Consider the following 25,990-nt stretch of genomic DNA (forward strand, 5'->3'; position numbering starts at 1 on the left):
AAATTCTCTCCTTTTTTTTTTTTTCTTTTTTCTGTTTTTTGTAAAGATTTTGTGATAATCCAGAAGACTTGGGACTCGACTTCAGATAGTCAGTAGTATACTATTTTAATCTCACTAATTGGAACAGGTGGCCTCGATTTGAGACTGAACACTAGTTGGCATAGATTTTAATTTATCTGAAAATATAAGGTCCATTCAGTAAGAGCTGTTCAGGCTGTGGTTGGCATCAGGGATGGTGCTTGAAAGCTTCAGCCATTAAGAGCTCAGAAGACAGGAAGGTTGTAGAAATGCAGCAGAATAATTTGCTCCTTTGACTCCATCCTTAAATGTTGGATGAAGAACTAATAAAGGAATATGGTTAAGGGAAGCATGTCCAGGTGCTTGAGACATCTGCTTGTAAATATTTCTCCAAGCGAGGACAATGTGTCGAGTATATCCTCTGACTCCAGTACGCAAGATGGCATGTTTCAAGAGGACTTCATGCTGTCCTCAGGGTTCTGGAGGTCTTAGCAGGTATGCGGTGCAGGGGTGTGCCTGGGTGACGCAGCTTACTGGAAGTGCTCAAGTTGAGATGCCCTAAGACATCTCTCATGAAATCACACATGGTCTCCAGATCCTGAACCTCTCCAGCTGGACCCCTGCTTGGTTTTTACAGTAACTGTGTGCTTCACTGAGTGTCTTGTCAAGATTTTGCTTTAAACCCTTCAGCAGGACAGAATCCCAGCCTGTCACCCGAGCCTCTTCATCTGACCTTTGTCTTTTATGCCCTCTTGTCCCTTGAGCCCTGGTCTCTGTTCTTTGTGGGCCCCCCTGCCTCCCCTCTCTGCCTGTGGGCACTTGCTCCATCTTCACACATGGGGATAGTTATGTCCTTTTTACATACTTGGGACATGTAAATACTGATCAAATAAGTGAATGTGGGTATGCTGTGAAATTGCTTAGCGGGACTTGAGAAGCTAGAAAACATATTCTACTCTTGATTTTTATCAATGTAGATTAATCGAACTTGTTATAATTGCTATACAGGATTCCAGTCTATGGGTATTCCATAATTTATTTAACCATTTCCTTATTACAGGAAACATGTATTGCTTTCAGTCTTTAATTACTATAGGCACCTCACTCACCACACTGTGGCATGCTTCTTTTAGCACATGTGAAGAATATATGAAAGTCACTCAGTCGTGACCGACTCTTTGCAACCCCATGGACTCTATAGTCCATGGAATTCTCTAGGCCAGAATACTGGAGTGGGTAGCCTTTCCCTTCTTCAGGGGATCTTCCCAAACCCAGGGATCAAACCCAGGTCTCCCGCATTGCAGGCGGACTCTTTACCAGCTGAGCCACAAGGGAAGCCCAAGAATACTGGAGTGGGTAGCCTATCCCTTCTCCAGCAGATCTTCCATTTGAAAGCTAAATTCTTAAACGTGGGTTTGCTCCTCAAAGGGTATGTGCCTTTTAAGTTATGGTATTGTGAAATTGAACACTGTACCTGTGTCAAACAGTAGGAGCTGAAGGTACAGTGGAGAGTGAAGCTGTTACAGTTTATGTAACCATCAACATATCAACATGCCTCAGCTCACATCTTTCTGACACATAGTGTATTGCAAGGTTTTTTGATGCTTGCTAATCTGGTAGGTGAAAACTGGTACCTCATTTTAATTTAAATTTTTCCTGATATGAATGAGATTACCTGTATTTTTAAATATTTTGAAATAATTTTAGAGGCAGAGGAAGTTGCAGAAAGTAGTACAGAGGTGTCCATTTACCCTCTCCCACCACCTAGATTTTCCCAACGGTTACATCTTATGTAATTATAGTACAATGTGTTAATCATATTTTCATACACTTATAAACATTTCTCTTTCTTGTGAATTACCTGTTTATATATTCTGGTCATTTTTTTATTGGGTTGTTAATCTCACATTGATTGGTAGGAGTTTTTACTTATTAAATAGGTTGTTTTGCACATTTTTTTTTTCTGTTTGTCATTTTTGTCTGTTTATTTTCCACTGTCATGTAACAAATTCCTGCAAATCTAGCAACTTAAAGCGACACCTATTTATCATCACACAGTTTCCATGAGCCAAGAGTTCAGGCCCAGCTTACCTGCGTCTCTTCTCGTTAAGTTTCATCAGCCTAAAATCAAGGTGTCAGCCAGGATTACAGTCTTGTCTGAGGCCTGGGATCCTTTTCTAAGCTCATTTGTTCTTTACCGAGTTAAGTTCTTTGCAGTTGTAGGACTGAGGCCCTCGGCCCTCACAGGCTGCCCAGCTGCCTGCTGTTCCCTGCCACGTGGCCCTCTCTACAACATGGCAGTTTATTTCTTCAAGGTCAGCAGACAAGTATCTCTGTCGTATCACCTCGAGAGACCTGATAGGCCAGGCCCACTCAGTTGTTCCACCTTTTGATGAACTAAAGTCAGCTGATTAGGGACCTTAATTATATCTGCAAAATTCTTTTACCCTTGACAAATAATGTAACCTAATCATGGAGGTAAAACCCCATCTTACTCACAAGTCTTGTTTACACACAAGGAGAGGTTATCATACAAGGTGTATACACCAGTACGTAGGAGTCTTGGGGTCTCTCTTAGAATTCTGCCTTCCACACTGACTTAATGATACCTCGCATATATATAGAGGTAACATGTAGCAAACATGGAATATATGCTAACCAGACTTTGCCATGAAGAAATTTTAAAAATTTTAGCACTTATTAAAGGTTTTTGTCATTCTTAGAATGGCCTTTTAAATGACTCTTTAAAAAACCATAAACACCATGGTGTTTTACAATACATTTTATGATTTTTCTTTTTATATATTTTAATCTTTGATCCAGTTAGAATTTGATCCTCTTTAAGATGTCTGCACATAAATGCCATAGTTATTCCTGCACCATTTTTTGCAGTTACTTCTCTTTAAAAATACACTGCTGTCCATATGTATAGTTTCATTTTCATGAATTTCTTTCTCTGGTTGTAAATGTATTGAATCAAAGGTTATTCTTTTGGTTCATTTTTTCTGGAATGATATCCTTCCTCCCCATCTCCTCCTCCTCCCCACAAAGTGAGCATTTTGAGAACTCTAGCTCATGTATTTAGAAACTTTCAACAGGCATATTTCCAGTATCACTTACGGTAAGGAAAGACCAAAGGGTAAAACAGAATAGATGGTAGAGTTTGTCATTTAAAAATAAAAATTTGCTTTCAACCCTTTTGAACTAGATGTTACCTCTCAACAAATTCTATTTAATGTAAAGTCTTGGAGAAGGAAATGGCAACCCACTCCAAATATTCTTGCCTGGAGAATTCCATGGACAGAGGAGCTTGGTGGGCTACGGTTCATGGGGTCACAAAGAGTCAGACACGACTGATCGATTAACACTTTCACTTTCATTTATCCTTCCATATGTTTGCAAAAGCTGTTACAGTATAAAGAATATGTATTCTTGTTGCCTTAATCATTGTGGTCCACCATCTTAGCTCCAGAGATGAAAGAACAGGAATAACTCTCAGCAGACCACTTTCAAGCTTAGGAAAAGCTTGGTCCTCTCCTTAGGAAACATCTATAGCTCCCTTGTGCTATCCTCGGTACTAGGAATTTAAGTTGGTTTATGACTCATGTTAACATTATAAAACAAGATTTCGTGTTTGTAGGTAATAAGGTGTTGCTATATTTGGCTTAATTACCCATATTTGTAAGTTACTCCTGTGGCTTGCTAAATATCACTAGATATTTAGTAGTTGTTATATGCACCAAAGTTAATTACCGAGAGGTTCACATGGGTTACAGTGCATGTGTCTGACAGAGAGGGAAGTTGAAACTGTTCGTTGTACCCTGAAATTAACACTTAACGTTTCATAAGCTGACCCATGAGTGTATTATAATGGTGAAACGAGTATGCTTTTATTACATGTGTTTTCATTTGGGAAAGGCCACTGTGCTTGTCAAAACCTCCTGACTTAAGCAAATTATCAAGTAATATTTCTTTTATAGAGCCAGCCAAAGCTTACCTCATGTGCTGAGCAATTTAGAGGTACTCACTGCTTTGGCATCATCTGTTGGATATATGGGCACCAAAATTAAAGTGAGAGTCTCCTTTCATTCAGGCGGCTCATTCATGTACTGTTACCACCATGGGGGCCATGAGGGCTCTTATTTATACCACATCTTTGTCTGTTTTAGTACCCAGACATGCTCCTACTGTTTGGGTAGGTGGGAGCACATTAAATTCTGTTGAGAAACTTAACTAGCACTTTGGCAATTTAAAATGATTTTAAGTACTCAGGGCTCAAATTAGGCTCTATTTATAAAGAAAGAATTAAAAGGAGAGCTCTTCAGCTTTATGCTGTTTAAAGATGGTTTTGCTGTTTCAACAAACATTTTTTGGAACTTTTCTTTGGGCAAATAAGAGATGAATGAAATAATCACACATTTATGTGGTTTCCTTTAAATTAGTGTTGATGCCTTCTCAGCCTTCATTTTTAAAAATTATTTGTTGCACATTTGGGGTGATGTTAATGATAGCTGATTTGTTTAACAAGAATAATACATATACAGTTGAGAGAGATATTAAATCTGTACCCAAAGATTACTTTATGTTTTCTGATACTTTGAACATTTCAGAAATCACAGTTACTTTGTTGGTAAATAATTTCCCCCCTCTTCGGCTGCTCTGGGTCTCAGTGGCAGCATGCAGGATCTTTAGTTGTGACGTGCAAACTCTTAGTGGCGGCATATGGGATCTAGTTCCCTGTGCTGGTCTCTGCTAAACTGTTTCAGTTGTGTCAGACTCTTTGTGATCCTATGGACTGTATGTAGCCCCCCAGGCTCCTCTGTCCATGGGATTCTCCAGGCAGGAATACTGGAGTGGGTTGCTGCACCCTCCTCCAGGGGACCTTCCTGACCTAGGGATTGAACCCACATCTCTTACATCTCCAGCGTTGGCAAGTGGGTTCTTTACCATTGGATAATTGTTCCTTAGTTTATTTACACAATAAGTTAAAATGAGGCTGGATGTTTTTCTAGGGCAGCTAGCTTATTAAACCCTCAGTGGATTTTAATTTTCTTAAATTAATTTTCTTAAGCCTACTGTGGTTGTTGATTTTAAGGTTGCAGTTACTGTCCTATGGAAGTAAATGCAGTGACATCAGATTCCAAAATGATAAGGTAATGAAATGGCCCATCAGAAACAGCAACTTACACCATTTTTTAAAATTAAACCAAATTCACGGAGGGGAGAATGTTCTGCACATGAGGAAAACCCATATCAAATCATTAACCAAATAGTTCTGGATAAATAGTAAATTTATTTTTAATTACTAAATACTTCAGATATGGAAAAGACTTTTTTTTTAAAGTGTGACACTCATAGACCTACCAGTAGATTTAACAGACGTTAATATTTTGCCATGCTTGTACCAGATTTTTTGTTAAATTGGTTTTGCCAAAAATCAACATGAATCCACCGCAGGTATACACGTGTTCAGATTTTTTTTTTTTTTTTAAGAAATAAGTGGTTCCAGACACAGTACCTTGACATCTTCTCCCTTTCTAGTTTCTCAGAGGTCTCCGTAACCTGAATGTGTTGTGTTTCATTCTTTTAATGGTTTTACACATGGGGAGAATCCATAAGGACTATCAGAGGCTCAGTTCTCCTTCTGGAAAATAAAAACCAACCAAACAAAAAAATCCATCAGCAATTTATGGTACTGTTTTTTGTATTAAATATTTGTATAAATGGCACCTCTTTTGTAACTGGCTATTTTTTCCCAACATGATGTTTATGAATTTATCCAACTTCATTCCCATTTATACTGATGTACATTATTTAATATATGAGTAAACCAGAGTGTGTTTGTAGCCACTCTCCTAATGCTAGACAGGCAGGCTGATTTTGAGAAGGTCTGTATATTCGTGGGAGGGTTTCTCTAGGAAAGATACTTTGAAGTGACATTCCTGGGGCAGAGGAAAAAGAATATCTTTAAGTGTACCATCTATTTTTAAGTAACTTTGTCAAATAACTGTACTTACAGAAGTGACTTTTTAAAGCCATATTTTAATATTTGTCATAGAAAATGTTCATAGTGATGTTAGATTCTATGTGTATGTTGAATAGTATTTGTTCCAGTGTTCTTGCCTAGAGAATCTCAGGGATGGGGGAGCCTGGTGGGCTGCCGTCTATGGGGTCGCACAGAGTTGGACACGACTGAAGTGACTTAGCAGCTTAGCAGCAGAGTTTGTATGCATTTTAATTTTGCCTGAAAGCAAATAAATGCAGTTATCCTCATTTTGTGCATGAAGAACTGAGGCTCAAACAGGGACAAATGACTCTAGCATGATTATACCAGTAAAAAGTAGAAAGGCTCGAACTTGAATCCGTATTGGTCTGCTTTCTCGAGCCTTTGCCTCTAACCATTAGGCAGAATGGCCACAATCCCTGGAAGGGTAGTGACACAGAAATTCAAATACAGACACTGGCAGTCTGGTGGCTCAGATGGTGAAGAATCTGCCTGCAGTGCAGGAGACCCCGGTTTGATTCCTGGGTCAGAAGATCCCCTGGAGAAGGGAATGGCTACCTACTCTAGTATTCTTGGGCTACCTCGGTGGCTCAGATGGTGAAGAATCCCCCACAGTGCGGGAGACCTGGGTTTGATCCCTAGGTTGGGAAGATCCCCTGGAGGAGGGCATGGCAACCCATAGCAGTGTTCTTGCCTGGAGAATCCCCGTGGACAGAGGAACCTGAGCTGGACACGGCTGAGCAGCTAAGCAAGCACACACACAACCTCTGGACAAGCAGAACGATGGGAGCTCTATTTCTCTCCCACTGGCTTTTTGGTATTTTCATGGCTTTTCTAAAACAAACATGTTTTGCAATTAAATCTAGCTAAGTGACGAGCAGCCTTAGTCCTGGAAAGGAGACGATAAACCACATTAGTGCTGTAACTTTCTCATTTACTCTTTGTTTTGCCCCAGGTCTGGGGAAGCGTCAGTGGTCAAGACTCAGGACCACAGTGATGGAAACCAGTAGCAGCGCTGCACTGCAGGTCCGTGCAGGTCCCAAGCTGTACACCCGAGAGCGTGGATCTAGAATTCCCCGCTTTCTTCTCAGGCAGGCACAAGTTGAAGCAGGATGGGTTCTAACTTGAGATCTTGGTAGAAAATGTAAGGAGTGGCTGCCTTATTCCAGAGCCCGCTTCATTGTCTTAAGTGCTTCTTTGTGAACCTACCTGGCGCTGTGCTGGGCCCTATGACCAGTCAGACGTGGGCACTGCCTTGGAGGAGCTCAGGTCAACAGTTTTGCAGATAGAAAATGGCAGTGCTCCAGGGAGCCCTGGCCTCATGTGGGCCTTTCTGAAAAGAATTGACCAAGAGTCTACCCTGAGATGCTCTAGGCGGGAAGAAGTGTCCACTGCTAAGGCTTTCTAGCTCGCCTCCCTTCATATTCACACTCTCCTGCCCGGGTATTTCCTGATAGATGTTTGTAGGGAGAGGACAAGTGGTACCCATTTTTGAGCTTTTGGTTCACCTCTGATTTGCATCCCCCCCTTTCTTTTTTTTTTAAGATTTATTTATATATGTATGGCTGTGCCAGCCCTTCGTTGCTGCATGCAGTCTTTCTCTGTTTGCGGTGAGCAGGGGCTGCTCTGCAGTTGCGGTGCTCAAGTTTCTCAGTGGAGTAGTTTCTCTTGTTGCAGAGCACAGGCTGCAGGCCCGCGGGCTTCAGTAGTTGTGGTGCTTGGCCTCCGTAGTTTAGGCTCATGGGCTCTAGGACACAGGCTCGGTAGTTGCGGCACGTGGGCCTAGTTTTCCCCCAGTCCTGGGGGATATTCCTGGACCAGGGGTCAAACCTGTGTCCCCTGCACTGGCAGGAGGATTCTTTCCCACCCAGCCTCGAGGGAAGCCCTGGAAGGCCCTTTGATGATGTATTTTGGGTATGAGCATATGTATGTATATACATTTTTATATCCTCCTGCAAAGGAAGCACTAAACCCTGGCCATCACAGATAGTCCTTTGATTTGATTCGGATGTAAGAAGGATGCCACAGAAAAGGGAGGACCAGAGATGTTCATTGCCATAGCAACCAGCAGGTTTTTATAGTGGAACACTGCCTTCGTAACCCAAACCCGGCACCTTTTTTCTAACTACAGAAAACAAACTGACGCAAACTCAAGAAATTATAGTACCATCTCTCAGTGAGGTTTTGTTTGCTTTTTGGAAATAGGCTTGCAATGATTTTGGTTCCTTTGTAGAATTTCCGAGATGAAAGGCACCCTTATAGTGCCTTAGAATTTTATGAAGTGAGTACTTAGTGATTTTCCCATTATTACACTGTGTCACTCCCATTTCCAACCCTACTCCCACCCCAGTCTAATCCACATGGCCAGGACTTTAACAAAGGGTTAGCTGAGGTTGAATTTGGAGTTTGGGAGACGTTATGCATTCCTTCACAGGCTCCTCCCTGGTGAAGAGTATTCCCTCTCCCTTCTCTTGAATGCATTTGCTCTTTGACCTTGAGCGGTCTTCTTGTGCTTGGGTCTTCACCATCCATCGCTCTCTAGATTCAGCAGACTCTGAGATGCTTATAATATCTCACTCCTGCCAGTCACTCTGTAGGCAAGTTCAGAGGCCACCTTTGCTGTGAGAATTCCTGGAGGATTGAACCCTTGTGGCTTTCTTTTAGGAGCTCTGGTTAGCTTCCTGGACCTGGGGTTTCAGAGCCCTTGGGAGAAAAGATGGGGGTTAACTTGGGAGAATAAGGGCCTCCTTGAGTGGCCAGGCAGAGCTTTCCATTGATTAGCACTTTGGGAGAAGGCAGAAAAGTAGGCTACCCTTTACTTTCCGAGCTTCATGATCTGAGGTGTCCCCTTCTCCCAGGACCACACCTTGAGATTGAGAGCTTTGATGGACAGCAGCTCTGATGTGCAGCGCATCCAGCTGGGTGGTACCTACATCTCAACACATGCTGGGGAAGAGGAATCACTCAGGCATCTTGGCATGGCACTGATTGAAGAATGAGCTCCGTGTAGCCCCTGAAGGGCTTCTTCCAACCCCCTCCCACTCAGTGTCTCCTCCCAGTCCTTTTCACCAGCTCAGCAGCATCTTCTATGGGAGATGTCAGGCCAACTTCCATGCAGAAGATGTAATGATTCTGCTTTCAGCCTAATTCATCACATGTGTATTGAGCGCCTGCTGTGCGCCAGGCTTCCAGGAAGCTTTGGGAGTCTGGGCTCACTGAAATCATCCCTTTGATAAGCACCTTAATCATCTGGGGCCAGTAGCCTGTTTTTCATCCCCTCAGGGTGCACAGTTGAAGGTGGCTGCAGTGACTGATGGCTCGATGGCCACTACGCAGGTGACATTCTTCATCCACACGTTGAAGGGAAGTCATTAGGATGGGCCTTAATCCACTGTGACTGGTGACTGGTGTCCTTATGAAATGGGGGAGTGGGAGACAGACATGCACAGAGGAAAGATGATGTGAAGACAGGATTACTGGATGAAATTACAAGTCAACGACTGCCTGAGGCAGCCAGAAGCTGGGAGAGAGGCCTGGAGAGGCCCTTCCCCAGCACCTTCAGAAGGAGCATGGCCTTGCCAGCACTCAGATTTCAGGCCTCCAGTGCTGCGAGACGATACATTTCTGTGGTTTTAAGCCACTCATTTTGCGGTCCCTTGTTACGGCAGCCCCAGCACACCAAGATAGCTGACACGTTTCCTGTCCATCCGTGACAACTAGAGGAGTACAGATACCTGGCCTCACATGAGCAGAAGTGGAAAAAGCCTTGAAACCCCAGAGTTTCCAGTTAACTTGTTTAGCAGATGGTTGTCTCTGTGATCCTCCAAATTTTAATATTTTTCACTGTCTAAATACATTCTTTAAAAGTGTTTGTAGCAAAATCATGGAACCCCAGAATATGCCTGTGGACCCAGTTTGAAAAACTCAGGCGTAGAAATAAGAAAAGCAGCTCAGAGTTTGGTTTCAAGTTCCAGTCTCATCTCTGCCAGTCTGCGGCCATGCACCGCTCATCACCTTGCGTAATCTTCCTGAGCCTGTTACGCACCTATAGAGTAGAGCATACCTCCTCTGTACTGGGGATTGAGAACAGCGGTGATGAAAACTGCCTGGCATCAAACCTTGTGCATGGCAGGTGTTCAGGAACCAGTTAAGGCTCACGGCTGGGGTGAAAGGAAGAACCGAAGCAGGGGACTTAAAGAGAGTCAGCGAGAATGGAATAGATCCTGGCCTGTCCGGCAGATGGGGTCTGACTCCCCTGTTTGAACACTCGCTGAGACGTTCATCCACATGGTTTTTCCCCCTCAAATAAAAAGTCACAAGATTCCTTTGTTCATGGGGCAGCAGAAGAGAATCCCAGGTTCCGGCTTGAGCCTTGTTTCCTTAAAAACAGAGACCCCAGAGACAAAGTCACATGTCCCAGGTTGGGTGGTCTTGTCAGTTGGGTAATTTTCATTTAATAGGACAACAAAAAACCAAAAAAGACTTGTGTTGGTTTTTCCTTAAAAAAAAAAAAAAAGCTTTATTGAAATATAATTCACATACTATTCACCCATTTGTAAGTGTACAGTTTAATGATTTTTGTATATTCACAGAGTTGTGAAACCACCACAGCAATCAATTCCAGAACGGAAGGAAGCTCCGTATCTATTAGCAGTCATTCTCCATTTCCTCCGTTTCCCAACTCGAGGCCAAGGCAGCCACTAATTTACTTTTTTGTCTGTGGATTTGCCCTATTTTGGACATTTTCTGTAGATGGGTGGAGTTTCTGTTATGCAGTCTTTATCTCTGGCTTCTTTCAATCAGCACACTGTTGTCAGGGTTCTTCCATGGTGTAACGTGTCAGTACCTAACTTCTTTTGCCAAATAGTGGTTCATTGCATGGATGTACACCACTTTATCATCCATTCGTCAGCTGATGGACATTTGGGACTTTCCATTTGGGGGCTGTTATAATTAAAGCTGCTATACACATTTGTGTATGAGTTTTTGTGTAGGCATAAGTTTTTGTTCCTCTTGAATATATACCTAAGAGTAGAATTGCTGGGTTATATGTTAATTCTTTTAAAAAATATTTATTTGGCTGCTCCAGGGCTTAGTTGTGGCATGTGGGATCTAATTCCCTGATCAGGGGTCGAAACTCAGCCCTCTGCTTTAAGAGCACCGAGTCCTAGCCACTGCACCACTGGGGAAGCCCCTGGTAACTCTATATTTAACCTTTTGAGGAACTGCTAGAGTGTTTTCTAACTGTTGCTTCCTGACCTGCATACAGATTTCTTAAGAGGCAAGTCAGGTGGTCTGGTATTCCCATCTCTCTCAGAATTTTCCACAGTTTATTGTGATCCACACAGTCAAAGGCTTTGGCATAGTCAATAAAGCAGAAATAGATGTTTTTCTGGAACTCACTTGCTTTTTCCATGATCCAGCGGATGTTGGCAATTTGATCTCTGGTTCCTCTGCCTTTTCTAAAACCAGCTTGAACATCAGGAAGTTCACGGTTCACATATTGCTGAAGCCTGGCTTGGAGAATTTTGAGCATTACTTTACTAGCATGTGAGATGAGTGCAATTTGTGTGGTAGTTTGCGCATTCTTTGGCATTGCCTTTCTTTGGGATTGGAATGAAAACTGACCTCTTCCAGTCCTGTAGCTGAGTTTTCCAAATTTGCTGGCATATTGAGTGCAGCACTTTCACAGCAGCATCTTTCAGGATTTGAAATAGCTCAACTGGAATTCCATCACCTCCACTAGCTTTGTTCATAGTGATGCTTTCTAAGGCCCCGCTTGACTTCACATTCCAGGATGTCTGGCTCTAGATGAGTGATCACACCATCGTGATTATCCGAGTCATGAAGATCTTTTTTGTATAGTTCTGTGTATTCTTGCCACTTCTTCTTAATATCTTCTGCTTCTGTTAGGTCCATACCATTTCTGTCCTTTATCAAGCCCATCTTTGCATGAAATGTTCCCTTGGTATCTCTAATTTTCTTGAGGAGATCTCTTGTCTTTCCCATTCTGTTCTTTCCCTCTATTTCTTTGCATTGATCACTGAAGAAGGCTTTCTTATCTCTTCTTGCTATTCTTTGGAACTCTGAATTCAGATGCTTATATCTTTCCTTTTCTCCTTTGCTTTTCGCTTCTGTTCTTTTCACAGCTATTTGTAAGGCCTCCCCAGACAGCCATTTTGCTTTTTTGCATTTCTTTTCCATGGGGATGGTCTTGATCCCTGTCTCCTGTACAGTGTCACAAACCTCGTTCCATAGACTGGTTCCAAATAGGTAAAGGAGTACGTCAAGGCTGTATATTGTCACCCTGCTTATTTAACTTCTATGCAGAGTACATCATGAGAAACGCTGGACTGGAAGAAACACAAGCTGGAATCAAGATTGCCAGGAGAAAGATCAATAACCTCAGATATGCAGATGACACCACCCTTATGGCAGAAAGTGAAGAGGAGCTAAAAAGCCTCTTGATGAAAGTGAAAGAGGAGAGTGAAAAAGTTGGCTTAAAGCTCAACGTTCAGAAAACGAAGATCATGGCATCTGGTCCCATCACTTCATGGGAAATAGATGGGGAAACAGTGGAAACAGTGTCAGACTTTTTTGTGGGGGGGGCTCCAAAATCACTGCAGATGGTGACTGCAGCCATGAAATTAAAAGACGCTTACTCCTTGGAAGAAAAGTTATGACCAACCTAGATAGCATGTTGAAAAGCAGAGACCTTACTTTGCCGACTAAGGTCCGTCTAGTCAAGGCTATGGTTTTTCCTGTGGTCATGTATGGATGTGAGAGTTGGACTGTGAAGAAGACTGAGCGCCGAAGAATTGATGTGTTTGAACTGTGGTGTTGGAGAAGACTCTTGAGAGTCCCTTGGACTGCAAGGAGATCGAACCAGTCCATTCTGAAGGAGATCAGCCCTGGGATTTCTTTGGAAGGAATGATGCTAAAGCTGAAACTCCAGTAGTTTGGCCACCTCATGCGAAGAGTTGATTCATTGGAAAAGACTTTGATGCTGGGAGGGTTTGGGGGGGCAGGAGGAGAAGGGGATGACAGAGGCTGAAATGGCTGGATGGCATCACTGACTTGATGGACGTGAGTCTGAGTGAACTCCGGGAGTTGGTGATGGACAGGGAAGCCTGGTGTGCTGCGATTCATGGGGTCTCAAAGAGTCGGACACGACTGAGCGACTGAACTGAACTGAACTGAGAGTGTTTTCTACAGCAGTTGCACCATTTTTTTGCTCCCACCATCAGGTTATGAAGGTTCTGATTCTCCCTGTTGCTGCTAACACTTGTTATTTTATGCCTTTTGATTGTGATCGTCCTAATAGGTGCGAAGTGCTATCTCATTGTGGTTTTGTTTGGGTTTTTGAAATTTCTTTTAATGAAAGCAGTTGTATTTCGTTATACAGGGAAACAGACAAAGTATCTAGCCGAAAGGCTGGTATGAGTAATAGTATAACTTTGAAATTAACTTCTATGCTTTACCACATTCCTCCTTACTAGTCATTTCTTGAAGCTGGATATCCACAACCAGGATTGAATAGAATAATTGTTGTTGAGTTTTCCCGACTTGGCTTTTACTTCGCCACTGACCAAGAGCTTCCTGGTCCTCTCTATTCTGCAGGGTCCAGAGTTGGAAGGCCTTGTCAGTGGACAGCCTTTTGAGGGATGTAGTGAGTGTCTGGCCCCCTGTCACCTCAGGTAAGAGGCCAGGGCATCTACTCATGATTCTCCCAAGAGTTAGCTGCTGCTGTTCAGATGTGGTTGTGATAAGCAGGGACAGCCAGAACTGTCCCCTTGTGCCAGTAAAGATAGATGCCATGCCCTCTTTACAGACAGGCTTTAGAAGCTTCAGTCTCTATTGTCCTCTATTGTAAGGAATAAGAAACATTACAAAATGCAAAAGCACCTGTGAGGCCAGAAATTCATGTTGGCTGAACAAATGAATAGCTTTGGCTTTGGGCGCCAACACCATTCTAGCATGGCAGCTTGGAGCAAACTGTTTTAAGCGCTCTGAGTCTTGGTCTCTTAGCTGCAAAACAGAGATAGGGAAATGCATCTGTTGCTGGGTTGTCGCGATGACCTCAAAGTGCACAGCTCATGGTAGGCACTCAACACATGTTCATTCTCTTTCCTTAAGTAGCTCTGTAAGTAGCTCTGCTGTCTGTCTCAGGTGTTTTTTTCTACAGCTTTGGTCCTGCTCCAGAGACGAGAGAACACAGGGTGGATTGTACTGTTTCGCTTATCTTTTCTTTACAGAGAGATCTTGAGCTCTTGGCAAAAATTAAGTATTGGTGGAAATGAATATTGCAATTTGGTAGCTGCTGATTGACACATGTTTGCTAAACAGCTACCCAGATTTCAGAAAGACTGCCTGGAAGAGGGGAAAAAAAGGAAGAAATCCTAAGAACATTTTTATCCTCTTTGCCAGGTACTTATTTATAAAACCATCTTTTGGGAATGTCTCAGCTGACAAATTTTTATAAAACATTGGCTAGCTTTGGCTCCAGCGTTCAAATTAGCCAGCACAAGAGCTTAAACTTCAGTGGATATAAAAGGGTTGGGTCTTTTTTGGAGTCTTTTTGCCTTATAAATTATTATTATTATTATTTTTAAAGAAAGTGCTGTTCTTTTTGGTCACTTGGTCTTTTTTTAGATCTGCAGGGAAGTCATAGTAACAGGCTCCAAGTCTGATTGGGTTCCATGGCAACAACGGGTTGTGACTTTATTAAAGGAGAGTGGAGCATGCCAAGAAAGATAAAAATCAGAGTATGGAAAATGTCTGACCAGATGAATGTGTTTTTTAGGATTGTGTGCCCTGGAATGGAAAGGTTTCGCCAATTGGCATCAGTCTCTGTTACAAATTTGAATCCCTTTGGGTTATCATTAAGTCGGAGGGTTCGGTGCTCATTTCCAAAAGATCTGTCTGCATCTTTGCTTTTTATTCACTCATTCATCCTTTTCTGTATCTTAATATTAAAAAAACCCAAACTATAATGTTGTAAGAACCTAACCGGAAATGATTCTGATTTCAAAGGTAGAAAAGAAATTTAACACATTCTTTGTGGAACTGATTACAGCTGTAAATTGTGAGACCGTGTGGGAGGGCCAATTAGAGGCAATTATAACTCCAGGGAACCCTCCCCGAATTAAAGCTTGCTGTGTGCTTTCCAAGCTGAGGGTTTTGTCTCCCATCGGTTTTTCTCGTCGAGGGGTTAAGAGATACTGGTTTCAGGGCAAGGTTGTGGAATCTCGGTGGGAGCGGTCCGCTTCTGTCTCCCAACAGCAAGGTGCGGGCTGTTGCTATAATGAAAGTGTGTGGTTATTAGACTTCTTTGGGTAAAGGTTCTAACATCTGAGCAAGAAATAGGGAGACCAGAGGACTTTGATCTTCCCCACCTGGTTATAAATGTGTGGAACTGTATGTCTTTTCCCATCACACGTCCACTTTGTGTGCCTCCTCATCCTGATGGAATTCCCAGGTGGCGCTAGTGGTAAAGAACCTGCCTGGCAGTGCAGGAGATGCAGGGAACGTAGGTTTGATCCCTGGGTGAGGAAGGTCCCCTGGAGAAGGAAACGGCAACCCACCCCAGGATCCTTGCCTGGAGAATCCCAGGGACGGGGAGCCTGGTGGGCTAAGAGTTGGACATGACTGAGTGTACACACACACACACTCTCTCTCTCTCTCTCTCATCCTGATACTGAAAGTGAAAGAACTTTAGGTGCAGGTAGCTTAGATGTTGGACAGCGTTACAGTGATGTTATTCTTTAAACGAGTGTTATGTCATGACATGCCCTCTGCCTTCAGACTTCATTAGTCACTTACTTGGGGCCTCATCATGGTGAATCAGAAACTTCATAGATACTCATGGTAAACAGAATAATAAGTAATCAAGGTGTAAGAGGCAAGAATTAGCTCACCAGGTTTCGGGTGTCCCAGCTGTCAGTGATCAGCTGGTGAGTCCTTGGAAAACCTATTTAACAACTTAGATCTCGACTTCCTTATCTTAAAACGAGTGTGACCTGGTGTTTTCCAGACTTCCCTGTTTGTTAGAGTAACCTGGGTCACTGGTTTAACACCCAGAAACTCTGTTAGAGATTCTGATTCACTAGGTCTGGGGTGGGACAAGGATAGTAGGGCCCCCAGTTCCCATGGACAGAGGAGCCTGGTGGGATATAGTCCATAAGTTCACAAAGAGTCAGGCACGACTGAGCGACTAAGCACAGCACACACAGGTGATCTTATAGTCAGATGTTCAGGAAATACCAGATGAGCTCAGTAGTTGTCAGACTATATTCAGACGTAAGACTAGGGTGGGAGTGGGTAGGAGAAAGGAGGCTATGTGGTCAGGTGATTGCAGCCACAGTCTGAGAAAATAAATGAGCCAGAAGCTTTGATGGCAGTGCCCAGTGGTTCTGCTTGCAGCCAGCGTAAACTCTGCTGTATCAGTGTTTCAAAAATATAATAATTTTAAAATCTTGGAGTGGTGCAGTAGTGAACACCTTTGTTTATAGAATTTTCTACTCTATGGTGTGTGCTTTTGTTCAGATAAGACATAGAGTTTGCTAAACACGGTTATTTCTGCTGTGCATGAGGTGGGACCAGCCATGTAGAAATTACCTGGAGAACTGGTTAAAAGATACGGGAATTGGACTACCAGACCCAAAGATTCAGTAAGTCCTATATGGAGCTTGAGCATCAGTCTTTTTTTTGTTTTAAGTTGAAGGGTTTTTCCCTTTTTCGAGGTTTTGACAAAAGTTGTGGGCTCCTCCCAATCTCCCCTCAATTTCCAGAATAAAACTAAGTTTAAGTGTCAGAACACATTTATTAGCACAAGGGAGGTGGTTAAATTGAGCCACCTAGATTGTGGAAGAGTTTGTAGCACATTCAGCAGGTACTTTAGAGAAAAGAAGCCTGATCTCAGACTCTGAGACAAGGGTTTCTAATGTGTAATGATGAGATCATTACCTGCTGGAGCAAACACATTTTAATACGTTGAGTTTCTATTTGTTCCTCGTTCTATTTCCTGTTTACAAAGATTGAATGACATTGTTAAATGAAGTGTCCTGTAGATCATCCACGTAAGTGAAAATTATGAAGGTGCACTTTGCTTTCCGATTGACAGTCCACACAAAAAAATGCAAGTTCATAGGGGGAAAAATCTGTAGCTCTAAAAGGCAGATGCTAGAAAATGGAGTCTCTTTCCAATGTCTCATGTTTATCCCTAGAGATAGGTGTTATTACGTCTCCTATGTATCTTTACAGAAAAGTTCTCTGCACGCAACCTCCATATCTGTCATTTATTAACTAGTCTCCTATTGATAATACAATTTAAGTTCCTTCTAGAGTGCTTTTTTCCATGTTTCTTTTGACTTGTTAATACTGTACTGAGTATTTTTGTACATCTTTTTTTCTGTAACCATATATGGATAAATTTTTTAAAGCAAAATTGTTGGGTCAAAGGACATATGTCTTTTAAATAAGGATCAATGGGAACAAAATGTCCTTCTAGAGGGTTGTGCCTATTTATCAGGAAAATCTTTTCTTTTCAAAAGGCTTTCCTGCCCCAGTTGGTTCTGATGCAGCAAGTAAGCAGCTAACTCTCCTTGTGTACTCAAAACCTGAGTCTCCAGAGTCTCTGCTTGAAGGAATGGAATGAGATCTTTCATGAGAAAGAGAAGAATTAAAAAGGTATCTTAGGTTTTTAGAGGGAGACGAGTATATAGAATGGCTTAGCAAAGCAAGTAGCTAATCCTGAACTTGCAAGGAGAAAGCTTTGCATCATACAAGGTCCCAGAACCTGGTGAAAGTCAGGGTTCAGAAAAAAGTCAGGCAGCCCTGGAGCAGAATGTGAAGATGAGAAAACTCACGCTCCAGATTATGGTAAAGTGTTTCTTGGATCTGACCTGCTCCGTTAGTGGATGCCGCAGGGCAGTTTGGGTGAAGTGTCGTGCTGATGCGATGCCCTTCAAACACCTCTACTGTGAATCACCGTATAGTAGTTAGATGTGTGTGTGTTTCAAAGTATTATTTAAAATTATTTATTTATTTATTTTGGCTGTACTAGGTCTTCATTGCTGTGCGAGCTTTTCTTTAGCTGTGGTGAGCAGGGGCTACGCTAGTCGCGGTGCATAGGCTTTCCATTGCGTGACCTCTCTTGTGGAGCACAGAGTTAGGGCCCATGAGCTTCAGCCTTTGGGCTCAGCAATTGTGGCTCCCGGGCTGTAGAGCTCAACAGTTGGGGCACAGGGGCTTAGTTGCTCTGCAGCATGTGGGCTCCTCCCAGATGAGGGATCAAACCTGTGTCTCTTCCATTGGCAAGCAGATTCTTTACCACTGAGCCACCAGGGAAGCCCCAAAGTAACGTTTAAATGGAAAGAATTACATCCCATCGGCTTCTCCCCTGGAGAAGGAAATGGCAGCCCATTCCAGTATTCTTGCCTGGAGAATCCCATGGACAGAGGAGCCTAACGGGCTACCGTCCGTGGGATCATAAAGAGTCAGACACGACTGAGCACACAGTCTCTCAGTCAGATGTGTGTGCGTCTCCTTAACGCAGGTCAGGAGCTGGGCAGCATGGGGCCGTGCTGGTTTAGCGGCAGATCCCATCCCGGCTGACGCTATCTGCCATTGTCTCTCTGCCTTCATTGTGTCTCCTGGTGGCAGCAAGATAGGAGAGTATCTTACACATGGAAAACTAGTGAGTTTATTCAAGTCTGGGAAATTCAAGTCCATTCGAGGCAGGGAAGAACTAGGGGGCATCTTTGAGGGGATCTGTAAGCCACTGAGGAGTGAGAGTCTCAGATATTGGCTAACGTGGGTGGGGGGCCAGGTGTGTTGTGTGAGCTTAAAGGGAGCCATCCAGACAGTCCGCGAGAACCTCGCGTTAGAGTTAGGCATCCTGGGGAGAGGGTACGTGTTCTCCTTCAGCACAGAGGGACCAGAGTGCTCTCTGAAACTGATCATGCTTGAGCTGGACAACCTGTGGCCAAGTTGAAGGCAGCTGGGAATGAATCAAGTCCCAAAGACCACAGCTCTGAACTAGATCGTTCTCTGTCTTTAATCAGACTAATTAAATAAGCCAAACAACAAGAGAGCTTTGAGGCGGTTGTAAAACAAATTTATATTAGAAACTTTTGTGAATTTTTTGGTGATATGTTGAGACAGAGAACATGAAATAGGTATGTTAAGCTAGGCTGTGGATGAAAGAATGGGAATATATGAAGCTAGGGAGGGATCAGGAAACAGGGTCAAGTAAGACTGTAGCAAGTAAATTGGAAATGCAATAAAATATCCAGGGACCAAGGCTAGGTTTTCAGGCTAGGAAGACAGCCAATAAAAAATGGGTAAAACAAACTAGCGCCCAGATTTGAAGGCAAAACCAGGAGAAAAAAATGAACAGGCTTGGCTATGTAAAATTGAATTCTGTATGCCTTAGCAGTCAAATGTGAGTTTTCAATTTTACTGTAGTTTTTAAATGTCCATTTTAAGAGTTATAAATAGAAAAAGCAAAATGAACCTTACAAAGAAACTATGTATTTCTTACATACACAGCATATTATTGACTTAACGTTAGGTTTAAGACAAGACCCATTTGCTAGAGTTCATTATTTAATATTTAAGACATTTATTTGAATTGAAGCAGAGGATAGAGGCTATGTAAATACTAACTTCAGATGGGCTTCCCTGGTGGCTCAGAGGGAATAGCGTCTGCCTGGAATGTGGGAAACCCGGGTTCAATCCCTGGGTTGGGAAGATCCCCTGGAGAAGGAAATGGCACCCCACTCCAGTACTCTTGCCTGGAGAATCCCATGGAGGGAGGAGGCTGGTAGGCTACAGTCCATGGGGTCCCAAAGAGTCAGACACGACTGAGTGACTTCACTTTCACGTTCACTTTCTTCAACTTCAGGGGACACTCTTCCTCTTAAATATTACAGTATAGTTTTCCAAAAAAAAAAAAGTCCTGTTATTTTCACGAGGCTTTATTAGACTGACACAGTTTTCTGTCTTCTGCAAACACCCAATGCCCTTTTCTCCCCCATCCCATCAACGCCCCCGAGACAGAATTAAATCAGTACCACATAAACCATATAACCATTTTGACATCTTTGCATTAGTTATTTAATGTCAAGGGCAGGAAACCCTTGGTCTCTTAGACTGATTCTGACCTGAGCTAGCAGTTCAGATATTTGAGAATCTCTTCATATAAGGAAGGTCAAAAGGATTCGAAGACAAGTGACTGACAACAGGGCAACTTGTAATCTGTGGCAGAGGTTAGTAGTCAGCTTGTTATTAGCAGAAACCATTCATGATTAAAGAAGGGCAAGAGAGAAATATTTAATATTCGTGTCTGACCTGACATCAGATTCTTTGCTGCTCTTATTACATTCTAGGAGGCATTTCCTCAGATGAGACTACAGCCTCAGAAGAATTAATTTACTTGCTGGGGGTCAGCTACTCAGTGGCAGAGTGGGGTTTTGACCAGGTCTGCCTGACCCTAAATCCAGGCATATCCTCTGAGTGAGTGGGCTGCCCCAAGGCAGTGTCACCCACAGGCTCCCGTTCTCTGTCTTCAGCCCCTATCTCTTTGAGCGTCCTCTGTATGCCTGTGCTGAAATGTTCGCAGGCACTTTGAGTTCATCTTGTCTGATGCTGAATTCTCTGCAGAGCTCTACCTCCTCCTGCCTGTCCTCAGTTGCCTATCTCATGAATGATGTGTTGCCCACCAGAAAGAAACAAGTGGGGTTTTCCTTGACTCCCCTGTTCACCCCCACATCCGATGGGTATCACGTCCTTTTGGCTGCCTCCTGTGTATTCCCCCGGAGAAGACAATGGCGCCCCACTCCAGTACTCTTGCCTGGAAGATCCCATGGATGGAGGAGCCTGGTGGGCAGCAGTCCATGGGATCTCGAAGAGTCAAGACACGACTGAGCAACTTCACTTTCACTTTCACTTTTCACTCATGCCTTGCAGAAGGAAATGGCAACCCACTGTTCCTGCCTGGAGAATCCCAGGGACAGAATGGTAGGCTGCCATCTCTGGGGTCGCACAGAGTCGGACACGACTGAAGCGACTTAGCAGCAGCAGCAGCAGCAGCCTGTGTATCCCCCAGACACTATTCTGTTCTCCCCAGCACCACCCCTTCATCCTGCCGCTACCAGCTCTTGCCTTGGGTCACTACTGCGGGCTCCAGTCCCTGCCACTGGGATGCATTTTCTCATCTGCTTTTTCAGAATGACTTGTCTGAAACAGAGAGCTGATTACCCTCATCCCTTTAACTCTGGCCACCTGTCCTCTCAGATGAAATCCAAACACCTTAGCATGATTTAACTGGAATCCTCCACGTCTGATCCCAGCCTGTCGACCCGGTTCCTCTCCTGCTGCCTTTGCCGCGCACTACCCTTCACATCCTCACGGGCTGTCTGGCTGGCTGATTCAGAACGCACCACCTGAAGCACCTTTTGGCTGACAAATCTCTTTCTTCCTGCCGTATACCAGCCTTGCCGCCTCTCCTGCCCTCCCCCGCCCGTCTCCCCCTGGGCTGCCCCTCCCATATGCTGCCTTATAGCACCATATACCACCTCCCATGGCTCATCAGCAACTGCCATTGTTTGCCTTGCCTCTAGCCCAGGGGTGGGGGAGCCCCCTCTGCAACTGCAGCACGCCTCGCTGCGCCTGACACACCAAGGCACCGGCGAGCGTCTGTCTCATGAATGAAGCAACAGAAGGAAGGCTCTCCCTACCCCACTCACTGCCCTTCCCTCTGCGCTCTGACCACTTGCTGATTACCCTGCCTCCATTCTTGTCGGGGTTTCCTGTGTTCAGATCGCTGGTGTGTGTTGGCTCTGCCCAGCTGAAGTTGGTTGAATTGAGCCCGTTTCCTAGTCTGTAAACTGGGAGTGCCAGTCCGAACGTCCCCCTAAATCCCTCTCGCACCCCCAGAGTGGTGTGATAACAGGCCTCTGTTCTAGTCTCTGAAAATACAGAACTGTATCTTTTCTCCTGGCAGCACAAAGAGCCCATTTGTCAACAGTGGGCTGAATACAGTGTATTACGGCTGGCAGTAGTATTGGTTATGGTGCAGGGCGTGGAGTTTCTCTGAGGCAAACATGGGAATACCCAGAGATATGTGAGCAGTATCTCCAAAGTCCAGGGTGAGTCATACAGTAGGAGCTGTTGCAGTATCCAGCCTGCCTGCCCTCCAGGCTCAGATGCCTCCCGAGCAGGAGGGTGAGCTGGCCGCCGATCCAGGTCTCTGCTCCCTGGTGTGTGGTGTGGTGTTTGGTAAGTCTCTTCCCTGCACTCCTGTTTCGGCCAGGCTGTGTCAGGACGTATGGTAGAGCTGCGTGGGTGCTTGAAAGAGAGATACAAGTTGTTTGAGGGCTTTTAATAGTTTTCTTTTGCTTGCCCTGCACCTTTTGTAATTTCTCAGTGGATTTCTACATCCTTAAACTGCCCCAACTCCTAATGAACCACCGAACTCTTTACTGCTTGGTCCTTTAAAAATGTAAGTGCAGTGTGTGTGATTTAGGAGGTGAACAAACATCTAGGCATGAGCGTGCCGGCTGCTGGCTGGAAAAGAGCCAGTCCTGCTCCTTCCCTGTCATTTTGAAAGTGATCCTGGGTCTGAGCTTACTGAGTTGGCATCTGACTTTGTCTTTTAACATTCGGTCTGTTGACAAGTGGACATCGCCCCTTGAAACTTGAGACAGCAGGAAAGTGACTGCGTGAGGGTGTGTGGTGTGGTGCCTGTGGTTGGTGGAGGAAGCAGCGGAGGGGAAGCGCTGTGGCCTGAAGCACCAGGCCTGTTCTGGCCGCCCTCGGCCACCCCACGGCGGTGGGTAGAGAGCAGGGACAGTTCCGTTTCACCTGAGCTCTGCTTCTGAGAGCTCCTGAATCTCATGGGAAATCTGTGTTCAGTTTGTGGCTGTGCTCTTGCATCTATGTCCTAGAAAACTGTGGGGCTATCGCTGCAAATAAATACAAACTTTCTTTCATTTCTTGGACATTAACATATGTTGAACACATTTATTAATTCAGATCATTTTCCCCCAGTTCTGAATCAGATATTTGCTTGGAATGTCACAAAAGTAGTCTTTTATTTATTTTACTTGGCTGTGCCGGGTCTTAGTTGCAGCATGCAGGATCTTTTCGTTGCGGTTTGTAAACTCTTGAATCGCAGCCTGTGGAATCTAGTTCCATGAACAGAGCTCGAACCTGGGCCCTCTGCATTGGGAGCGCAGAATCTTTGCCACTGGACCACAGGGAAGTTCCCAACTGTGGTCTTATTGTTGGTAATGATGCCCAATCTCTAGAAGCTAAAACAGCTTTGGTTGGGGGGTGAGGGGTATGGAGAGTTGGAGAAGTCTGTAGTCATTGCTTGATCCTTTGAATCTTGAAAATTAAATTTCTGTTACTAAAAAAAAAAAAAAAAAAAATGGAGGGCTAGCTATTCTAACAACAGAGCATTTTAATAGTCTCATAGCATTGTGAGCGCGGTGGTTGACAGAGATTGACACGCAGGGTTTCCATTGGAATGAAAGGGGGAAATGGCCACCCGAACTGCTAGAGCACAGCTTGTGAAACAACTGTAGCTGCTGTCTGTGTGAGGCTGCTCAAAGCGGGTGTAGGAGTGGGTCTCTTCTTGCCTGCTGCTGCTGGTGGATGGGCTCTTCAGGAGAAGCCCTTGCAAGCCTGGCTGGCCCACTCCCACCCAGGCTCTTCCTCCTCTCTGTTCCCCTCCTCCAGCCACTGAGGAGTCCAATTGGATTGCCCAGAGTACACAGTTGAGTTGTTTGCAGCCACCTGTAGCCTGGGAGAAATATGGTGCTTTATCCTTCAAATTCCTGGATGTGAGCCACCGAGGATAATGCCCCAGGGAGATTAACTCAGGCCCTGTTGAAGGGGGTCTCCTGAGGGCCTTTAAATCCAGGTCACAATTTAAGTAGGGCCTCAAATTTAGATTTTAAGATAATAGCCAAATAGTTAAGTGTAGATTCAGAGATAAAATGATAGGATTAAAAGAGGTGGTTATTCATCACATAAACATATTCAAGGTACCTATTCAAGGGTGAGTGTGTGCTAAGTCACTTCAGGAGTGTCTGACTCTGTGCGACCCCCTGGACTATAGCCCACCAGGCTCCTCTGTCCATGGGATTCTCCAGGCAAGAGTACTGGCGTGAATGGCCATGCCCTCCTCCAGGGGATCTTTCTGACCCAGGGATGGAACCTGTGTCTCCTATGTCTCCTGCATTGGCAGGCGGGTTCTTTACCACTAGCCTCCCCTGGGAAGCCTTAAACATTCACACCTGGGTGTTTTTTTTTTACTGTGTAATTTGTTCTATGGAGAAGGAAATGGCAACACTCCAGTATTCTTGTCTGGAGAATCCCATGGACAGAGGAGTCTGGTGGGCTACAATCCATGGGGTCACAAAGAGTGGGACACGACTGAGTGACTAACACTACTTGTTCTATAGTTCTTATTTTTAAATGTTTGTAAATTGTAAAATATTGCACACAGAGATATGCCATTTTAAAAAGTAACATGAGACACCCCTGTACCTAAAACCCAGGGCAAAAATTGAGACTCACCCCTCTGACCTTCTCCCTGATTTCATATCACTGTATCACAAATCTCCTCTCCTAGGAGGTGATGCTATCCCAAGATTTGTGTTATCTGCTCCCTTGCCTTTTCTCTGCCATTTCCCCAGAAGTATTTACCATCCACAATTCCTAAGACATCCTTCTGGAAATTTCTCTACCAGTAAAATACACTTGTATCACATTTATATGAATCCCACCACCGCCCCTCTTTTAAAGCTCAAGTGAGTGTGTACTATAGATGTAGATCTGTATCTTTCTCCCTTAACAGTTTAGCTTGGACAGCTTCCCACAGTAGCCCATTCAGATCCACCTCTATTTTGGCGACTGCGTTGTTCTTCATTGTACTGGTTTTTAAGTGGTTCTCCATTAGTGGATGTCTAAGCTGATTCCAGAATTAGAAACAGATAATGCTGGGGGTAGTGGTAATGGTGGTGGTACAAGGCAGACTGTCCTGTTAGGAGAAGCAAAGAATAAGAGAAGGAGGCAGACACTTGGAAATACTTTCCTTTCCATTTCTGTTCTTTAAATCTCTCAGAAGTGTTTTTTAATGTTTTAGTGTGTTTGGAGAAATGTATGGAAGCTCAAAGGGACTGATGATTTTTTTTTCCCTCTGCTTGTCTTTCCTTCCTTGTGCTGGTCATGATGGTGAAAGAGATTGTGATATTTAAGGATCTGAGGAAAAGGAGTGTATTTACAACCTATTGGCTAAAGAACTGGGAGATTCCAGTTTTCATCTCTCCTAGTGTGCAAACAACACCCTATTGTAACAGGATTGCTTGTTATAACCTGATTAGCAGAACTTTCTTAAGATAATTCATCTATTTGAACTGTGAAGGGGTTTCATTATACAGAGCTTATCATTGCATTGATATTTCTCTAACAGTGTCGGTTGTCTATCCAAATACTCATCTTCTTTCCTTTCTCCTGCCTGGCGGAGCCAGCACAGTAGATTGAAAATGTTAGGTACTGCTTCCACAGCCTCCCTTGAAGCTAGCTCAGGGGCATGGGACTCAGTCCTGTCCAAAGTCCTGTCCAAAGGGAAATCTGCTGAGGAGTTTCTAGAAAACAGTTTCCTTCCTAACAAAATATGAAAGAAGAGCAGTATACTTGTCTTTAGCTGGAAATTATCTATATATAGTTCTTAAAACCACAGTAGCTCATTTGCCTCCATGAGAGAACTTGCAGATGCTCGGAAGATGGTATAATGAAAAAATGGAAAGAGCTTGGATCTTTGATAACATTTTTAAGCCTTCAGATTAGCCCTCTCTGCTGATCTTCTTAGTTTGTGACATCATATTGAATCTTTTATTTGGTTACTGAAATTATCCTGCTGGTATCAAATTTTACCCATAGGACATGCTGTCAAAG

At 43.9% G+C, this 25,990-nt stretch overlaps 1 protein-coding gene across 3 annotated transcripts in view; it reads left to right on the forward strand.

The window, feature by feature from the left end:
• Positions 1-25,990, forward strand: part of TMCC3 (transmembrane and coiled-coil domain family 3) — a 170,145-nt gene that overhangs the window by 110,299 nt on the left and 33,856 nt on the right. The window contains exon 1 of one of the 3 annotated variants that reach the window (XM_040234402.1): positions 19,750-22,303. The exons of the other annotated variants lie outside the window; for them this stretch is intronic. The gene's annotated coding sequence lies outside the window, so the exon portion shown is untranslated. Of the gene's footprint in view, positions 1-19,749; positions 22,304-25,990 lie in introns of those variants that run through there. 3 annotated transcript variants of the gene reach the window in all.

Source organism: Oryx dammah, unplaced genomic scaffold (assembly GCF_014754425.2).
Source record: "Oryx dammah isolate SB20612 unplaced genomic scaffold, SCBI_Odam_1.1 HiC_scaffold_29, whole genome shotgun sequence".
NCBI lineage: Eukaryota > Metazoa > Chordata > Mammalia > Artiodactyla > Bovidae > Oryx > Oryx dammah.